This window comes from Haematobia irritans, chromosome 3 (assembly GCF_050003625.1).
Source record: "Haematobia irritans isolate KBUSLIRL chromosome 3, ASM5000362v1, whole genome shotgun sequence".
NCBI classification, from domain to species: domain Eukaryota; kingdom Metazoa; phylum Arthropoda; class Insecta; order Diptera; family Muscidae; genus Haematobia; species Haematobia irritans.
Window position 1 is genome coordinate 164,015,070 of NC_134399.1, and position 18,782 is coordinate 164,033,851.

The 18,782-nt window shown below is 33.4% G+C and overlaps 1 protein-coding gene across 4 annotated transcripts in view; it reads right to left on the reverse strand.

Moving 5' to 3' along the window:
- LOC142228511 (glutathione hydrolase 1 proenzyme) overlaps positions 1–18,782 on the reverse strand; it is a 151,958-nt gene that overhangs the window by 56,143 nt on the left and 77,033 nt on the right. The window contains exons 1-2 of one of the 4 annotated variants that reach the window (XM_075298955.1): positions 16,090–16,483; positions 9,274–9,420 (exon numbers count right to left, since the gene is read on the reverse strand). The exons of 2 other annotated variants lie outside the window; for them this stretch is intronic. The gene's annotated coding sequence lies outside the window, so the exon portion shown is untranslated. Of the gene's footprint in view, positions 1–9,273; positions 9,421–16,089; positions 16,484–18,782 lie in introns of those variants that run through there. One more of the 4 variants, XM_075298957.1, reaches the window with a different exon arrangement.

The window sequence follows — 18,782 nt, forward strand, 5'->3', positions numbered from 1 at the left end:
ACGTCAAAGCACTTAATTATAAGGACAATACGATTTCATTGAAAAGTTTATCGACTTTTCGACAAGGAAAAAAAACTATATATTAGAGAAATGCGTCTTTTATGCTAACCAAAATTTGCATTCGTATTTTAAAGACATGAAATCTTTGACCCAACGACAATATTTTTTTCAGTGTGGTGATACAAAATAACACCTCTTAACAGATTTAGAACAAAATAAATGTTCATAAAATAAAATAAAGTTACATTGGCTCTAGAACTATTTTTCATACATTGTTGCTTTCCCGGAATTACCGTTGCGTAGAACCGTAAAATTAGTGTGTTATTTAGTTCACATTATCACCTTATACACTTTATCAGTTATGTCTTGATGTGATTAAAACTAGAAAAACAATATATTTTTATGTGTATATGATTTTTAGTTGCTTAGTTTAGCATTTATTTTCATGATTTATATGAGCTGAGCTTCATGGTACACTCAAAAAAAAAAGTTTACATGGATAGAAAGATTTTTGTATTGATTCCGAGCCAAAAATGAAGCCTTTTAACCAAAAACATTTTTCAGGAATCTTAAAATCTGGATATGTATTAAAATTAAATTTATCATAAAGCTAAAAATTTAATACCGAATTATAGATAGTTTCTTCAAATCAAAAGTGTTTTTCTTTACGTTAAAGAAAATTAGCTAATGTGAAGCAGACATGCAAATTTATTGATCCAATTTAAAAATTAATTGATACTATTAATTTTTATACCCTGCGCCACACTGTGGAACAGGGTATTATAAGTTAGAGCATATGTTTGCAACACCCAGAAGGAGACGAGATAGACACATGGTGTCTTTGGCAAAAATGCTCAGGGTGGGCTCCTGAGTCGATATAGCCATGTCCGTCTGTCCGTGAACACATTTTTGTAATCAAAGTCTAGGTCGCAGTTTTTGTCCAATCGTCTTCAAATTTGTTTTGGCTCAGAACACAACCCTATTGATTTTGGAAGAAATCAATAGGGTTGGGATTCACACTCATATGACCACAGAGGCCAATTTTTTGCTCCGATTTAATTGAAGTTTTGCACAGGGAGTAGAATTAGCATTGTAGCTACGCGTGCCAAGTTTGGTTGAAATCGGTTCAAATTTAGATATATATCCCATATATAGCTTTCGCCCGATTTACACTGATATGACCACAGAGGCCAATTTTAAACTCCGATTTAGTTGAAATTTTGCACAGGGAGTAGAATTAGCATTGTTGCTATGCGTGCCAAATTTGGTTGAAATCGGTTCAGGTTTAGATATAGCTCCCATATTTATATTTTTCTGATTTCGACAAAAATGGCCAAAATACCAACATTTTCCTTGTAAAATCGCCACTGTTTAGTATAAAAGTTGTAAAAATTACTCTAATTTTCCTACACTTCTAATATATATATATATATATATATATATATATATATATATATATATATATATATATATATATATATATATATATATATATATATATATATATATATATATATATATATATATATATATATATATATATATATATATATATATATATATATATATATATATATATATATATATATATATATATATATATATATATATATATATATCGAGCGATAAATCGTAAATAAACTTTTGCGAAGTTTCCTTAAAATTGCTTCAGATTTAAATGTTTCCCATATTTTTTTTTAAACTAACATTGTGTTCCACCCTAGTGCATTAGCCGACTTAAATTTTGAGTCTATAGATTTTGTAGAAGTCTATCAAATTCTGTCCAGATCGAGTGATATTTAAATATATTTATTTGGGACAAACCTTTATGTTATATATAGCCCCAAACACATTTGACGGATGTGATATGGTATCGAAAATTTAGATCTACAAAGTGGTGCAGGGTATAATATAGTCGGCCCCGCCCGACTTTAGACTTTCCTCACTTGTTGTGCTTGATTTTTGTTTTAATTAAAAAAAATGTTGAATCATTTAAATTTTTAATTGAATATTTTTTTAAACTCAATTAAGACTTTAATTGGAAAAAATTTCGTGAAATTTTTTTTTCGTGTATAAAACAGTTAACTTTTTTCGGTGTAAAATTCCACATATAGAACCTTGTTTGCTTCTACTTACCAACATTTTAACACCCACTACGATATCAATGACATGGCATGGTGTCTCTCATCCAGAACGGGTCATTGATGTTACATTGTTTGTTAATTAACAATCTACAATCTGAACAACATTCAATTAAGTTCATCTCAATAACAGCTAATTCATTTACACTGAATTTATAAAGTCAATAAATTTTTGTTTATTTCCCACCCCATTCCCATCTAGAGTAGCTGGTGAATAGAATACAATAATGCGCGGATATGTTTAATGTCTATTGCCACACTTTTCCATCACCGGGACGTATTGCTGTTCGTATTTCCTGAGAATTTAAGTATGTGTATGCATTTTGTCGCTAGAAATTGTATTAAATTGACCGCATTAGATACAATCTATTCATTCAATCAGACTTCAACTTAAGTCTGATTTACAGATTAGCAACGAAAGTGATGTTGTTTTTTGGTTTCCATTTAGTAACGAACAATCATATGGGAGTAAAATCAAAAATATTTACTTTGCATATCGTACATTAAGGGGTTGAGAAAATTGTGTCTAATGAGCTACGATTAGAAGATTTTTTTTTAAAGTGAATACCTAGACAAAGGTAATCAAACAATTAAAATTGTTTGTTTTACAAATGAATTAAGTTTATTTACGGAAGTAAACACAAAATGGTGTAACATTCGTAGTAGGTTTGAAGAAGAGGTGAGATTTAGAAATTTTTTCAACAAAAAAGATGTCAGTTAAAAGGCTTTTAAAATTGTCTTTTTGAATCGGGAAGATGTGCAAAATCACATCAGAAGCAATGCATATCATATGACCATTTCATAGAGCGCAGCTCTGTTGTATACAGTAGCAGCCTTACATGCTTAAGACAGAATTGGCCAATAAATCCATTATAATAGCAAACGGTCTAAAAAATATAAACGGTTAAATGTAAGAAACTCGTCTAAAGACATACCCCCATATTCATAAAAGTTTACGTAGACTTTAAACCTATTATTGCCACACAAATGTCTTCGATAAACTGTCAGTAAATTATTATGAATACGGGCAATAATCTATAAATTAACTGAAATATTGAATCATTGGATCAAAAAGAAACAAGGTACTATATAGGTCATGATTTTTTGGGAGCCACCTTGGTGCAATGGCTAGCATGCCCGCCTTGCATTACCCGGTTCCGACCAAACAAAAAGTTATTCAGCAGTGAATTATCTCCTCGCAGTAATGCTGGTGACATTTTTGAGTGTTTTAAAGTTCCTCTAAGTCGTTTTACTACAATGTGGAACACTGCTCAGACTCGGCTAAAAAAGGAGGTCCCTTGTCATAGAATCGGACAGCACTCAGTAATAAGCGAGACGTTTACGACTCTGGTACCACAATGCACTGAATAGTCTAAGTGAGCGGTAAATATCGGGCTGCCGCTATACATACCGAATTTCTTCGGAAATGTTGTCTTCCAAAGCTGGAATAATTGCTGGCTTATTTCTGTAGACTTTAGACTTGACGTAGCCCCACAAAAAATAGTCTAAAGGCGTCAAATCGCATGATCTTGGTGGCCAACTTACCGGTCCATTTCTTGAGATGAATTGTTCTCCGAAGTTTTCCCTCAAAATGGCCATAGAATCGCGAGCTGTGTGGCATGAAGCGCCATCTTGTTGAAACCACATGTCAACCAAGTTCAGTTCTTCCATTTTTGGCAACAAAAAGTTTGTTAGCATCGAACGATAGCGATCGCCATTCACCGTAACGTTGCGTCCAACAGTCCAATGATTCCACCAGCGTACAAACCACACCAAACAGTGCATTTTTCGGGATGCATGGGCAGTTCTTGAACGGCTTCTGGTTGCTCTTCACTCCAAATGCGGCAATTTTGCTTATTTACGTAGCCATTCAACCAGAAATGAGCCTCATCGCTGAACAAAATTTGTCGATAAAAAAGCGGATTTTCTGCCAACTTGTCTAGGGCCCATTCACTGAAAATTCGACGTTGTGGCAGATCGTTCGGCTTCAGTTCTTGCACGAGCTGTATTTTATACGGTTTTACACCAAGATCTTTGCGTAAAATCTTCCATGTGGTCGAATAACACAAACCCAATTGCTGCGAACGGCGACGAATCGACATTTCACGGTCTTCAGCAACACTCTCAGAAACAGACGCAATATTCTCTTCTGTACGCACTGTACGCATTCGTGTGGTTGGTTTAATGTCCAATAAAGTAAACTGAGTGCGAAACTTGGTCACAATCGCATTAATTGTTTGCTCACTTGGTCGATTATGTAGACCATAAATCGGACGTAAAGCGCGAAACACATTTCGAACCGAACACTGATTTTGGTAATAAAATTCAATGATTTGCAAACGTTACTCGTTAGTAAGTCTATTCATGATGAAATGTCAAAGCATACTGAGCATCTTTCTCTTTGACACCATGTCTGAAATCCCACGTGATCTGTCAAATACTAATGCATGAAAATCCTAACCTCAAAAGAATCACCCTTTATATAGGTCATGATTTTTTGGGAGCCACCTTGGTGCAATGGCTAGCATGCCCGCCTTGCATTACCCGGTTCCGACCAAACAAAAAGTTATTCAGCAGTGAATTATCTCCTCGCAGTAATGCTGGTGACATTTTTGAGTGTTTTAAAGTTCCTCTAAGTGGTTTTACTACAATGTGGAACACTGCTCAGACTCGGCTATAAAAAGTAGATCCCTTGTCATAGAATCGGGCAGCACTCTGTAATAAGCGAGAAGTTCACCACTCTGGTACCACAATGCACTGAATAGTCTAAGTAAGCGGTAAATATCTAATTCAATTGCGAAATTAATTGGTCCAATTATTTTTTTAATTGAAATGTCTTCAATCACAAAAACCATAGTTTCAATTAAACAATTAATTGATACTATTAACATTTTTTGATTGATTTTTGTTTTGATTAAAAAATTGTTCAATCAATTTAATTTTTTTATTGCATATTTTTTAAAACTCAAGTAAGACTTTAATAGAAAAAAATTTTGTGAAATTTGTTCTGTGAATCCTAACGCAACTAAACAGGGTGGCTAATATGTATTGCTGGAAATCAACTAATGGTTACCGTTGAGGCATTTAAATATGAATAAATCTTTTATTTCTTGTACCATGGCTTGTTATCTAACATTTTTACCGGTGATTGGCTACTAGAACTCCGCCGATGGTAGTCGATGGACCTTCCTAGCTCGTATTTATTGACCATGGGCTTAAAATAAATGTCGAATATTATGCCTGCCCATTATACCAAACATTTCGGTCGCAAACCATGGACATTCCAATAGGACTCATTACCATCACATTCAGCGCACGTCATCCAAGAATAACATAAAAATGTGGTTCCTCACTTTGGAGAGATTTTGGAGAATTATGTCGGCGCTAAAAATATCAAAGTTTCGATCACGGCGCTTCGCCGGCAATATTTCACAATACCCCAGAGCCCCTTCCGTGATCGCTTTATCGGTCGTTTGAAGGCCATAATGCATGCCAAGGGTAGCCAATTCCAATAAATATTAACTGATTCTAAAAAACAATTACTGTTTCTTTTTATTTTTCGTTTAAAAATATTTTCATCTTTTCGTATGTAACCCTTTTGGGTCAAAAAAGCAAAAGAAGAAATGTGGGAGCTGGAACTTTTGTTTTTTATTTAAAGGCAACAAGATACAATATATACACTCAAAAAAAAGTGAACTCTCTATTTCACTAAAGCCATATTAACTTTATATTAGTTCATGGAATCATTATGTTTGGAAAAAGTTTATTTTAGTCAAATATTTTTTTGCGTATGTTAGTTAAATGAACTAAAAAACGGGAAAAAGTTATACATAAATAAAGCATAAAGATTTCCTAATATCGTATTTCTTACAAAATAGTTCATTATTTCTTTAAATTTGTAAATTTTACCAAAAATGCGTCCATCATGAACTTCGTATGTCACTAAAGACATTCTTGCAATTTTGAACTCCAAGATTTCTCTTGCAATAATTTAAAGAGTAAACATACATAGTTCTGTGATATAGATTTAAAGTTTTGCTGCAATATTTACATTTTATTTATTTATTTAGTTATTATTATTGTTTGTGATGTCCAGTTTTAATAATTTATAAATGAAACAAATGTAAAACAATTATATTTCAAATAAAAAAATTCTCTGGAAAAGGTCGGAAAAAAGCCGACGAAACGTCGAGAAAAAAGATGAAATAAACTTGTTTTATTTGCATTTATATATATTGACCAAAACAGCCCATTAAAATAAACAAAAATCTACAAAATTTTCTTTAACTACTGAAAAAATTTAGTTATGTCTAATAAATTTTCTTGAATTTGTCGAAAAATATTTACTTATTTTTGTCATATCGGAGTGATGCCAGCGCTTGTAATACCGTTTAGTTAAAATTTTCTAAAAAAGTTCCAAATTTTCTAAAATTAATCGAAAGTTATCTTTCCTGGTGGGTTCACTGTGTTTTCAGTGTAGTCTGAAGCAGATTTTTATGATTGATTTTTATTTTGACTAAAAACAACAAATTTTGAAATTAAATATTTTTGAAATCCAATTAAAATTCTGATTCAAAAAATGTTGGTGAAATTTTTTCTGTGGAGTAGTGGTTGCTTTATAATTGCCGACGTTTTTCTTCTAGTCTCCGGACTCGTGGAAAATGTGTTGCATAAACTTGAAAAGGATATTGCACTCAAAACCAAGTATGCTTGGATCCAAAAATTTTGATCTACTCTTAAGGATTTTGGTATTGATTCCCAGCCAAAGATATAGAAGAAGCTCAATAAAATTAAAATTAGGATACATATCTGATTTATAGAATTTTCATTTTATATTAAAAAAATAATAAAATATTAATTTGTTATTTTTTTTTAGTTTTTATACCCACCAACATAGAATGGTGACGGGGGTATAAAAAGTTTGTCACACATCGAAATATCGATTTCCGACTATATAAGGCATATATATTATTGATCAGGGAGAAATTCTAAGACGATATAAGCATGTCCGTCTGTCTATCTGTCTCTTGTAATCACGCTGCAGTCTTCAATAATGAAGCAATCGTGCTGAAATGTTGCGCAAACTCGTCTTGTGTCTGCAGACAGGTCAAGTTCGAAGATGGGCTATTATCGGTCCAGGTTTTGATATAGTCCCCATATAAACCGACCTACCGATTCGGGGTCTTGGGCTTATAGAAACCGTAGTTTCTATCCACTTTGCCGGAAATTGGAAATCTAGAGGTATTTTAGCACCATAAAGAGGTGTGCCAAAAATGGTGACTATCGGTCAGCGTTGCCAATTTAGCTTTTTTCCCGCTAGATTTGGCTTTTTTTGAAGACGTTTAGCGGGAAAAAAATGCATTTAGCTTTTAGCTTTTTTTCTGGCTTTTTTTCATGACCTTTTTAGCTATTTTTGGCTTTTTTATTTTCGACATGTTTCTATTGAAATATGGATAAATCGGCGTTTTTATCTAAGCCTTGCTGCAAGTATAAGGGTTTCCACATATTTCAAAGCTCAGTTGAAACATTAATAAGCCAGCCATTATGCGGGCATTTTTGTAGCAAATACACCTTGTTGTAAAGTTTTTTCATTATATACATAAAAGTTATCTTAAACTTTAAATCTACTATTACCATACAAATTTGTTAGATAAACTGTCAGTAAATTATTGGGAATATTATCATTTGACTCGTTTATCCTTTTTATGTTATTATAATATTCTAAAGTTATTACGATATTACTAAATTAAAATAGTAGATGTGAATAGCTTTGTGCACTGAAAAAATATTGTCGTCTCCTTAAAATACGAACGCGAATTTTGGTTATAATAGCATTTGTGAATTTCTTTTATATAAACTGTTTTCCTTGTCCAAAAGACGATAAAGTCGTTTTGTCCTTATAATTAAGTGATTCAACTTAAAAATGGGTATGTTTTCATGAAAGAAGGAAGAATTAATGAAATAGTCTTTAAATGTGAGGAGTTTTTGCATCTTAACCACAAATCAAAATAGCGTTCAAAAATAGAAGATGTTTTTCAACACTTTATTTTAAAAACGTATATATACAATAATTTCTACTTGAAGTCGAGTCTGAATTTGGAAATTTAAGTTGGCGTTAGCACGTTTTTGAAGCACTTTGATAGCTCATGAAGAAAAGGAAAATGTTTTTACTGGGAAATGTAAACTATAGGTATTTTCTACAATTTAAATAAAAGTAATGTATTTCGAATTTTTCACAATTTCAAATCCAAACTAAAATCTTATTTAAAAAAATGACAAATCATTTTTTTACCAAATCCAAAGCATGCTTAGATCATTTAATATTTTAAAATAACAAGTAAATAAAATAGAGGTGTTGGGAAGGTAGCTCCCACAAAACGAAGGACTTCCAGTAAAAAAATTGTGATAGTAATCAAAATGTATCGAATACGCAAACAGAGCTAATATGCCTTAGATATTGTTACAGTTTCACAGAAGTGGAATTAAAATGAAAATAATATGCATTGTAAATGAAATAAAGCCTTTAAGTTTGTTAAATTTCAATCAAAAATGTGACTTTTGATACAAAAAAATTTAGCTTTTTTTCTAGCTATTTTTTTGCATTTTTTAGCTTTTTTTAGCTATTTTTTGGGCAAATCTAGCGATTTTTGGTGAAACAATTCTGGCAACGCTGCTATCGGTTGATGTTTTGGTATAGCCCTACTGCTATATATACTTGTTTTCTCTCATTTTCATATCGCATATAAGAAATGAAAATGCGATATTTGATTCTAGAAAAAAGAAAGTATGCAAAACTCAAATTTAAAAGTGAATCCTTACTACAATTTCCCACTTTTTTGACTCGAATCAATACCAAAATCATTTCAGTATACGCAGAGGGACCATTTTCACTAAAGGTGTGGTTTCTGATGTCATTGAAAAAGCTCTATTCAATTTTAAAAATGAAAAAGAAATCTAACCAAAAAGGCAACATATTTAATAACACTTAACAAACAGCACATACAAATATGAAGATTTGTCATTGAATTCCACACATAAAACAAATAACTTTACATTTTTCTTATTAACTGCCGCACCCTAAAATACACACAAATCATGGCTAAATATCAATATCAAAAAATTTCACACTTACCTTATAAAAACAAATTCTGAAGTAATAATTTTCGTTTGTTTTCTATGGAAAATGTTCTACTCCGAAATGAAGATTTTTGAAAACAGCGAAGAGCAATTGGTTATCACAGCATTGAAAAATCCGTACAATCGGATGTGTGTCTAAAATCTGGAACAATTTGATTAATATGCGTTACACTTTTTGTTGTTGTTGTGTTTTGTGTGCTGGCAAATTGACACAAAACACTTAAAGAAAGAGTTGTCTTTGTTGTTTTTGTTTTTTTTTAGGTTTTAGTTTTGTTTAGTATATTTTGCAAAAACACAAACAACAACCACTAATCAAATCTCCCACGTACCACAGGGCGTATGATGCACACACTAAACACACGCATACACCACCAGACACACATTCATCACAATATGCTCAGTTAACCAAACGAGTTGTTGAGCTTAACCAACTCGCGAAGGGAGAGAGAGAAAGAGTGGCCGACATATGAAAACAAACAAAAGCAAACACTTGAAGATTAAGCTACCCACCAACAATAGCAGCAGCAGCAAGGAAACAATAACAACAACAATAACATTTGTAATAATAGCACATAAAGACAATTGGAAAAACTGTGATAAAGAAATCAATGTTAAATAACCGCCTGTTAAACTTGTCAGCGCCACTAATAAAGTGAATAGCATAAGTAAGCTAATAACAACAAATCACTCATACTCACACTGCCACTCTCATGTTACACTGTGGGTTGTGTTTAAAGAAACTAAGGGAATTCTATACTTCGGGAAAAAGTAATTTGATTTTGATTTGATTTATGTGTGAATACATAATTTTTGGTTAAAGAAAATTGAAAGAGAAACGTTCTAATATTTGTAATAATAATATATAGACATATAAAATGTTCTTGATTTGGAAGTTGCTATAGTTGTTACTTAAATTTTTTTGAAAAGTGTAAATAATAAAACAATCATTGTAGAAAAGCTTATTCGTCCGCGAAACCTAATTTCGTCTAAATCCCAATTTGGTCTAATTACCTATTTTGTAAAATGTTCCGAATAGAAATGGACTATATGGCTTACATTTGAGTCACAATAAATTCGACGAATTCGTTGAATTCACGAATTACTCTCGAAACTCCCGATAGCAGTAGAATTAGCCATCATCAACCCATGAAAATTTTAAAACTGACCAGCAATCACGGTTGTCATCTAGGCAAAAAATAATCTATAAAAATGTGAAGAACATTTTACCAAAAAACTACCAAATAAGAAATAATTTTGCAATTTTTGATCAAATTTTTGTGCTTGTTTGTAAGGAACAAAACACCGTTTATTTGAAAGAAATGAATTGATATTTTATTTAAGGAGTTTATTTCTTATTTGACGATGCCTCCTAATAGCGACAATTTTGGTGTATAAATATTCCTTCACTCATAGAATATATCATGCACGGCGTGCTCATTTCAAAACGATTCGTTCATGAAAGTGAATCAACGCACATGTGATGTCAAACTGTGAACAGGCGGTATCAAACTGACAACGATAAAATGACACCATGCGTTGTCAAAACAACAACCAGCGTTCATGATCTGACAACGTTATGGGTACGACTTTATAAACAAAATTAAAAAAATTTCCGCTAGCGTGACTCGAACCTGTGTTTTCTGCACCATACGCGTTAACAGTCGCCTTAGCACATTGCACCACCGAGGGAGTTCCCATAATAACGTCTAACGATTATTTTAATACTTTTCATGGCCAAAAAAAAAACGAATGCCATTCATGAAATCTCGAACGCCCGTGGACGAAATTGTGAACATTCCGTTTTGATTTTTTGTGAACGTTTCCGTTTCATTTTGTCACCGTCCGTTCACGACTATGGAACGTAATTTTTTCTATTAGTGTTGAATTATAAGTATGTCAATGGAAAATTGCTACTTCTACAAAAAGGGACACAATGAACTTTGATAGTGAATTAAAATTAAAATATTATATTTATACATAAATTTGTTAAAATTTCATTCCCATAAAAATTTTTGCCAAAATTTTATTTTATAGAAAATTCTCTCAAAATTTTATTTCTATAAAAATTTTTCTCAAAGTTTTACTTTTATAGGAAATTTTCTAAAAATTTTATATCTATAGGAAATTTTTTCAAAATTTTATTTCTATAGAAAATTTTCTCAAAATTTGGATTGCTTCTACATTTCAAGTGAAACTAAATCAAGAGAAACCTTTTTCAAATCAAATTAAACCTTTTACAAATCATATGAAACCTTTTTCAAATCAAATTAAACCTTTTACAAATCATATGAAACCTTTTTCATTTCAAATGAAACTTTTTTTCAAATCAAATGAATCTTTTGTAAATTTTAACGATACTTTGACCCAGATAATCGTTAATAGTTACTGTGTACATATGACGCCACGAAGGAAACAAATGGCATTGCTAAAAATGTTACATTTTTAAGGGCCATTTTCATGTAGTTCCGGTGGGAATTAACTGCTCTACGGTTAACTTGAAAATGTTTCTAAATGTAAGGACTAACTGAATATATAGACAAAATTAAAGATTCGTCCATTGTCATTTGGTTTGAAAAAGGTTTCATTTGATTTGAAAAAGGTTTCATTTGAAGTGAAAATGCTATATATAACATATACCAATATTAACCAATTTTCGCGAGATAATCAGAGGGCATATTTCAATGGGATTGGAAGAAATTTACTCCTCCAAGAGGCCCGGAGGTAAAATCTGGGGATCGGTTTATATGGAGGATATAGATAATTACGGAGCAATTTTTGCATGAATGTTAGAGGGCCTATACTAGCATCGCGTACCACATTTCAAACGGATCGGATGAAATTTACTCTTCCTTAATATGGGGCTATATATACCCAGCAAAAAAAATTTTGAAGTTCTTCCAAAGGCACAACTTTAAAAGCACTTCCAGAAGATGCACTCCCAATGATGTTCTTCCTAGGTAGTTAAAATAATTAACTACCTAGGAAGTTCTTTTAATTAAATTTTTATAACATGTTTTTTTTCATACTTTTAATGGGTAATTTTAATTTTTTTTGTTTCAAATAGGTTAAAAACAGAGTAAGAATTCATAAAATGGTACAAATCATTTAAATGTTGTCAAAAAAAATGAAAATATTTGAGGTCAAACGTTTCCGACAAGCGTTATAATCCAATAAAAATCATAAAAAATTATAAAAATTATTTATTTGACACAGAGTTTTTTTTATTTTATGTCCAAAACATTGAATTCGGATCACACGTAAAGAAGTGATGCAAATTCAGTGCAACGGTTGTTGAAATTGAGGACTTCCGTCCTATGTCAAGCCCATGTTAAATTCATCACTTCTGCGTCAATTTTGCATCACTTCTGGATCCAAAAAGAACATTTTCATTACTTTTTTGGCGACGCTTTTTTACTACCCATAAAAAAAAAAAAAACAAGTATATAAAGCAGTAAGTTCGGCCGGGCCGAATCTTAAATACCCACCACCATGAATCAAATATTATAGCTTCCTGTGAAAATTTTAGGGGATTTGGTGACAAGCAGATCAGTTCAACCAGTACACTTCCCGAAGATAAATTTTAAAGATTTTACCAGATTCTGGATTTATAAGAACCATATTTGTTTGAGTTTTAGAGGAATCATAAACATCGTGTGCAAGTGTACAAGAAAATGAAAATGAAATAACGCCTTGATTTAAAATCTAACATCTGTAGATTTTTACCCCATTGTTTAAATGATTACCAGAAGTAAAATCTGGAAACTATAATTCAGTTTCAAGCAATTTTCATTATCAGTGCACATGGACCGATATTCACCATTTTCGGCACACCTCTTTATGTTCCTAAAATACTTAAATACTATATTTAAAATTTCATGCAAATTTGATAAAAAAACTATTTGATAAAATCGGGAGATCGGTCTATTTGGGAGATAAACCAAAACATGGACCAATACACGCCATTTTCGGCTCCCATATTTAAGGTCCTAAAATACCTCTAGATTTCTCATTTCAGGCAAATTGGATAAAAACTACGGATTCTAGAAGCCTAAAAAAATCATTTCTTGCACACCTACTTGTATCCCTAAAAACCTCCAGATTTTCGATTTCAGCCAAAGTGAACAACAATTACGGTTTCTAGAAGCCCAAAAAGTAATATCGGGAGATCGGTCTATCTGTAGGCTATATCAAAACATGGACCTATACTCACCATTTTCGGCATACCTTTTTATGTCCTAAAATACCTCTAGATTTCCAATTTGAGGCAAGTTGGATAAAATCTATGGCTTCTATAAGCCCAAGAATAAAATCTGGAGATCGGCCTATATGGGGGCTATATAAAAACATGGTCCGATACTCATCATTTGCAGCACACCTCTTTAGGGTTTTAAAATACCTCTAGATTTCAATTTGGCAATTTGGATAAAAACTACAGATTTTAGACGCCCAAGAAGTAAAAACTGGAGATCGATCTATATGGGGGCTATACCAAAACATGGACCGATACTCACCATTTTCGGCACACCTCTTTATTGTTCTAAAATACCTCTAGATTTCCAATTTCAGGCAAATTGGATAAAAACTACGGATTCTATAAGCCCAAGACCCCATATCGGGAGATCGGTCTATATGGGAGATATACCAAAACCTGGACCGATACCCACCATTTTTAGCACACCTCTTTATGGTCCTAAAATACCTCTAGATTTCAAATTGCAACCAAATTGAATAATAAATACGGATTCTAGAAGCCCAAGAAGTAAAATCGGGAAATCGGTCTAAATGGGGGCTTTACCTAAACATCAACCGATAGTCACCATTTTTGGCACACCTCTTTATGGTGCTAAAATACCTCTAGATTTCCAATTTCAGGCGAAATGGATAAAAAACTATCGATTCTAGAAGCCCTAGAATAAGAATCGGGAAATCAGTCTATATGGGGGCTATACCAAAACATGGACCGATACCCACCTTTTTTGGCACACCCCTTTGTGGTTATAAAATACCTCTAGATTTCCAATTTCAGGCAATTTGGATAGAAACTAAGGTTTTTATAAGCCCAAGACCCCAAATCGGGAGGTCGGTTTATATGGGGACTATATCAAAACTTGGACCGATATAGCCCATCTTCGAACTTGACCTGCCTGCAGACAAAAGACGAGTTTATGCGAAGTTTCAGCACGATTGCTTCATTATTGAAGACTGTAGCGTGATTACAACAGACAGACAGACAGACGGACATGGCTATATCGTCTTAGAATTTCTCCCTGATCAAGAATATATATACTTTATATAGTCGGAAATCGATATTTCGATGTGTTACAAACGGAATGACAAACTTATTATACCCCCGTCACCATTCTATGGTGGTGGGTATAAAAAAGCGTCGCCAAAAGTGTAGTGAAAAAGTGCCATGAGGGTATACAGATTAGGCTACACTGGTCCGGCCTTAGAATTTTATTTCTGGGAGCACATTTGCAATACCTGGTTTATTTCTTTTTAGTTTAAAACGAAATACAGATTTTCTTATTATGGCCGATTTCTTCCAAATTTTCAAGCCTTTAAAAAATTAAAGATAAAAATCTGTTTCCACATTGATAACTAAATGACCCTGCCAGTATATCAATGTTATGGTGTTTTCTTTTCTGAAAGAATTCAAAGAAGGAAACAGGGCAATCGCAGCACTCTCGTATGTTGGCAGTGATGAAAATGCCCGTAATTTGCCTCTATGCGTGGCACTATTTTCACAACAGAATTCGAAGCCTTTTCGCACTTTTGCCTGTTTTTTTTTAGAAAAGAACCTAAAAAGTACATTTTCCGGGCAAAATGCACAAAAAGTGCGCATTTTTTACAAGAAAAGAAAACGCCATTAGACTTTATTTCCATCGCTACCATAGATTTTTAAGAGGCACAATAATGAGGGTTAAGTATTTTGTTAGAAGTGCCACTTTGACATTAAGTGAAACACCAAGAGTTAAAAGTTTCTTAAAAATTCCTTGAAAAAAATTTCTTGAAGGCTCTTAATTGTTTCAAAATATTCTCATAATAAATATAATTTAAATTTAATTTAATTTAAATTGTTTTTCAAAAGATGCATTTTTAAAATTTTTAAAAGTCGGAATGTCTATTCTTTGTAAACTAAGAATGCCTAAAATTAATGCTCTCTGTAACTGTTTAACCCTCCGTCATACACATGTTTCGATAGTCACATTCGTAACACATGAGGCCTGGCCAGACCCACTATGTATTTTAATGTATTTATATGGAAAATATGCTATTTTGTTGATATTATTACATTATTACTGTCGTATTTTCCGTCCTGATTTCTTCACACATCGATAGGTAATAAAATTTTAGGAGGGTACCAGTAGTTTCAAGTCTCTTGCTATATTATAAATGTATTTTAATTACAATTAGAATCGAAAAAGGTCTGGCCAGACTCATTTGTCTGTCCGAGGGTTAAATCATTCTCAATGATCCTTTTAATGTACACAATTATTTCCACTTCCTTTCGATCTAATACCACTGTGCATTAATAACAATTTCCTCTGTTTATCCTAGAGCACAAATCTCTAGACGAGACAACAAAAGATTAGATGATGGCGAGCTGTTGCCGACAAAGCCAATGATGCGTTTGACTGTGATTTGTTTCTTTTTTTTTTGCATTTTGCAATTGTTGTTGTTATTTTCCTGATGAAGACACTATCTTAAGGGGGTTATTCAGTCGTCTGGTGAACTCAACACATACACACACACACGTACACACACCGTTCACTAAGGTCTTCAACCACAAAAATATGTTATTTCTCACTTTGGTTTTTCTTGGAATGTAGGCGTTTAATTTGCCGCCGTGTGGCACTTTAAGATGAACTCCGATATCTCTTCAATGTGGCCGTATGCCAAAGAATTGAAATTGAACCACACCAACTTAATTTTCTTCAAATCTTGTCCGCCTAAGTTCGATTTATATGTTCTTTGACTTTCAAAGATTTTTTCTTATTAAATTTTTGGTAAACATTGGCGCGACACTTGTTCTTCGTACTTCAACAACGAGTGAATGAATGCGAGTACAACTTGTTGTATATGCTCGTATATGCGCGACGATGGATACTCGATTTTTACAGACACACACGCACACATACGCGCGACGTTGCTATTGTCGTTGGTAGTTTTGTTGTGCTGTGTTCGATGGTTGATGTCCAACTGACTAATGTTGGGGGCCACTGTGGAGCTTACAAGGCACACTTTTTAGAGCTGCTGGGGGCTTTGTTGTAGTTATTGTACTAGTTGGGCTCATTCGTTCTATTCTCAACAGGGTCTACTTGTCTATAGTGAGAATTGAGTGCGCGCACTGCACTGTATGGCTATTGCATGGGTGCGTGTGTGTGTGTCATTGTCAATTGCTCTTGTTGATTGTATTGTTGTTGTTTTTTGAGACGGTCGGTGTTCTATGTAATAGCATAAATAATGTGCAGCGGATGAATCGTTTTTCATTTTTCATCAGTTTTCTTTTCAAAGATGCGTTAGTGTTTTAAACTAAACTAATGGTGAGTGAATAAGCCTTTTGGCGTTGTGCTTAAAGGTGGAAATGTTTCCAAATCGTTTTGCACCCTTATGCATTGTCTGAAGAACCTAACATCTGTTAAAGGATTCCATTTCACGTTGTTTTGAGAAAAATTGAGTTTGAAAGTTCAATTGATTGAATGCTTTTCAAATTTCTGTACTTCTAAGGGACTCTAATTCGAAAAAGAAATAGAAAATGTAGGTAAGTACGAAAAGTGTAGCATATAATTTAGGAAATGTACCAACATTAAGCCTACAACAGTTTTGCCATGAGCGAATATGATCTATCGATGTCGGTCTGCAAATATGACAGCCTTCAATTATTGACCAGTCGGTATTTAGCACAGATCAGAGTATGAAACCGCCGAGTTAACCCTCTAATGCCCCAATTTTTATACCCACCACCATAGAATGGTGACGGGGGTATAGAAGTTTGTCATTCCGTTTGTAACACATCGAAATATCGATTTCCGACTATATAAAGTATATATATTCTTGATGAGGGAGAAATTCTAAGACGATATAACGATGTCCGTCTGTCCGTCTGTATGTCTGTCTGTCTGTCTGCCTGTTGTAATCACGCTACATTCTTCAATAATGAAGCAATCGTACTGAAATTTTGCACAAACTCGTCTTTTGTCTGCAGGCAGGTCAAGTTCGAAGATGGGCTATATCGGTCCAGGTTTTGATATAGTCCCCATATAAACCGACCTCCCGATTTGGGGTCTTGGGCTTATAGAAATCGAAGTTTTTATCCAATTTGCCTGAAATTTGAAATTTAGAGGTATTTTATGACCATAAAGAGGTGTGCCAAAAATGGTGAGTATCGGTCCATGTTTTGGTATAGCCCCCATATAGACCGATCTCCCGATTTTACTTCTTGGGCTTATAGAAATCGCAGTTTTTATTCAATTTACCTGAAATTTGAAATCTAGAGGTATTGTAGGACCACAAATACGTGTGCCAAAAATTGTGAGTATCGGTCCATATTTTGGTATAGCCCCCATATAGACCGATCTCCCGATTTTATTTCTTGGGCTTATAGAAACCGCAGTTTTTATTCAATTTACCTGAAATTGGAAATCTAGAGGTATTGTAGGACCACAAATACGTGTGCCAAAAATTGTGAGTATCGGTCCATGTTTTGGTATGGTCCCCATATAAAACGGCCTCCCGATTTGGGGTCTTGGGCTTATAGAAACCGTAGTTTTTATCCAATTTGTCTGAAATTGGAAATCTAGAGGTATTTTAGGACCATAAAGAGGTGTGCCGAAAATGGTGAGTATCGGTCCATATTTTGGTATAGCCCCCATATAGACCGATTTCCCGATTTTACTTCTTGGGCTTCTAGAATCCGACGTTTTTATCCTATTTGCCTGAAATTGGAAATCTAGATGTATTTTCGTCGTGTCATAAAGAGGTGTGCCGAAGACGGTGAGTATCGGTCCATATTTTGGTATAGCCCCCATAAGAACGATCTCCCGATTTAACTCCTTGGGTTTCTAGAAACCATAGTTTTTATCTGATTTGCCTGAAATTGTAAATATTCTGGTATTTTAGGCTCACAAAAACGTGTATCGGATTAAGTTTTTATCGGTCCATTTGGTAATAGACCGACTTCACTTCTTGAGGGTGTAGAAGGCGCACTGATCACGAAAATTGCTTGAAACTCAATGTAAAATTTCCAGATTTTACTTCTACAGATTTAAGATTTCAAATCAAGACGTTATTTTATAATTTTCTTTCACACTTACAAGAGATGTTAATGATTCCTCTAAAACTCAAACAAAATGGTTCTTATAAATCCAGAATCTGATATAGTCCTCATAGGTGAAAACTTTAAATTTATCTTCGGGAAGTGTCCTTAAGTCCTCAAGCCCTCCTGAAATTTCAAAGGAAACCCTAATATTTGGTTCATGGTGGTGGGTATTTAAAATTCGG